A 2,684-nucleotide genomic window follows, 5' to 3' on the forward strand; every position below is an offset into this window, starting at 1 on the left:
CTCTATGTTTGGCAGTTTTTGAGGGACACTGCAGTGTAATTTGAAAAGAGGCCTCCGTGGATGTTGAGCAATAATTTGCCCACAGATTCATCATGTATCCGATAGGGCAAAGATTCCTCGGAGGTTCAGAGAAGCAATAATAATCCTAATAATTGCCCTGCTCTTTAGACTTCATAGGCATCAATTGGTTGGTTGAAATCCTGAGTGTATTTCCAGCCATGTGTGTGTGTGTATGTGTGTGTGTGCCTGAAGTGTTTGATGAGTTGTACCTGTGTGCTGGGACACCTTAATCCAGGCGTTATTTCCCAGTGGTTTTCAAGAAGCACTTCTTGTTTTCAGACCTGAATGGAGACAAAAAAAAAGTTGTTTTAATCAACAATTTAGCATAATATTCCTTCTAGAAGCCGACATTAACTTGTACATAAATACACATCCCCACCTGGTTGGTTTTAGTTTTAGTTTTATTGAGTTTCTTCTGGYCAATACTGCAGCAAAAACTTTGTAATGGAAATTAAAGCTTTTGTCTGTTGGAGCCATAAAGCTCAGGATGGATGACATAAAATAATCATCCTGTTATTTAATTCCCTCTTAATAAAGAAAATGACATTGACAGAATGACTGATGATTTTTTTTTAATTTGGACAAAACTTTTGCGGCCATTTTCATCCAGCACAAAACATTTATCCTGTGAAGCATTTCATTCCAGCTTGAATAAAACCCTCCTACACAAACCATTTAGAAACGGTGTCAGCTTCTTTTATAAAAAAAAAAAGTGTTATGTTGACTTCACAAAAGGTGGTACAATTTGACGTCATGTTAAAAAGAACCAAACTGTGGTGGGTTTTTAAAGAATGATGTCAAGGTTAAAACGAAAAATTCTTGCTTTTAACATCTGCTGCACTCTAAAACTAATGTGACTTTTTATTTTTTTTATTATTCCCCCCGCCCCCACTCTTTAACGAGAGCACCTAGTTCCTTATAAAGATGTGGTGTAAGGTTTAGGTCCTCACAGTAAATGTCACAAAAGCTGACATCCTGCCTCCGATTAGAAGCTGCTCCCCTCTCTCTTCACCTCTCCCCCCTCAAACACCAACTGCGCAGCATCCTTCATCTCAACCCTCTTCTTCTCGTCAGCATGTGTTCTTCCCTGATATTTCTGCACCACCTGCTTTGACAAATTTTCTTCTGTTCTCTGATAAAAAGGCAACTGCACACATTTGAATAGATAATGTGTGAAAGAGCCATTCACTGCTGCAGCTGCTTCAGATCTTTTTTTTTCTTGCATTTTCCCTTTTTTTTGGATACAATTATTTTCACACTGATGATCTCATTATGTGCTTAGTTGATCCAATTAATTGTTTGGTTTAGGGAAGAAAAAAAAAGTGTTACTAACGCTCATCACGACACTGATTTTTGTCTTCGCAACCGTTTTGAATTTCGAAAATAAATAAAAGCGAAGCCTCTCACTGTAATAGATGCCGCTTAATCTTTCGCTTTCGCCAAGTGACCGCTYGTAACTGTGATTAGTTAAATGAGAAGACAATAAACTGATCTTCAAAAAGCATGGAGTTAAAAATAAATCTGTCCCATTGTTTTAGAGAATATTGTAGTTCTTGTAAGTTTTAAAATTAAAAATGAAACCATGGACCATCATCTAAAARTATCTATTTCACATCTTGAATTCCACAGAACTACTCAAGAGTCTTGTTCACAGAAAACACACAGCATGAGAAAAGTCTACTCCATGTAGCCCAAAACCAATCTTTGGCCACTGTACTCCAAATAATCAAGTAAACTTGTAAAACCAAGGAGTTGTATCTTGTTTAACACATGATTTCTGTATTTTTATCTTTGGAAAATGTAATTTTGTGTAAATAAATTAGGTTGACCAAATTTAGTTGTCATTTATCGAACATTTGGATCAGTAATGTTTAAAAATCTAAAATAAAATTGCATACCTTTATGCTATATATGTCATCTTTTACAGTAGCTAAGTGGGTGAATAGCACAGAAACCCCCCGCCCACCACCACTTTTTTTTAGAATAAAACAGAATAGAAATAGCCACTAAGTAACAGCAGCATCAGATATAGGTTCACAAAAGTTCTAAAAGTGGGAAAAATTGTATAAAAAAGAAGATTAACAATAACAGCAATARTATTAATAATATTATACAGTGCAAGAGTACAGTATATTATTACATATATTTATTAGAATAGAAATATACTCACAATCAGAAGGATGTGCAACTAAGAAGGATGATGTCAAGAAGATAGTTTGAAAGCATTTTACAAGGTACAGTAGATATTATAGAATTTAACCCTTTTAACATTCCTGAAATTCCTAAAAAGGATTAAATAAATTATTTTTAAGGGTGTCAAACTAAAGGTACAAACCGGAGGAAGTCACCCGACACCCTAGTTTTCAAAGTAAAAGCCCCCAGTTGCGTCTGGAAATGTTTAAAGGCAGAAAACGTATTGCACTAAACCTTGAATGTAAATGTCTGTTACAGACATTAAGATTCAAGAGAATCAGTCCACCTGTCTTTGATTAGAAGGCTGTAAGCAAACGATACTGAATGTAGAATTATAAGTGAGAAAAGGAGGACTGACAGTGAGAAAACACAAATTGTTCCCTTTGTCACCACACACACACACACACACACACACACACACACACACACAC

General features: G+C 35.6%; 1 long non-coding RNA gene across 1 annotated transcript in view; it reads right to left on the minus strand.

The window, feature by feature from the left end:
- Positions 1-280: 280 nt before the first annotated feature.
- Positions 281-2,684, minus strand: part of LOC106514769 (uncharacterized) — a 176,271-nt gene continuing 173,867 nt past the window's right edge. Inside the window, exon 3 of the long non-coding RNA XR_001309925.1 lies at positions 281-341. This is a non-coding gene — a long non-coding RNA (uncharacterized LOC106514769). The remainder of the gene's footprint in view (positions 342-2,684) is intronic.

The sequence above is a fragment of the Austrofundulus limnaeus genome, unplaced genomic scaffold (assembly GCF_001266775.1).
Source record: "Austrofundulus limnaeus strain Quisiro unplaced genomic scaffold, Austrofundulus_limnaeus-1.0 Scaffold22, whole genome shotgun sequence".
NCBI classification, from domain to species: Eukaryota; Metazoa; Chordata; class Actinopteri; order Cyprinodontiformes; family Rivulidae; genus Austrofundulus; species Austrofundulus limnaeus.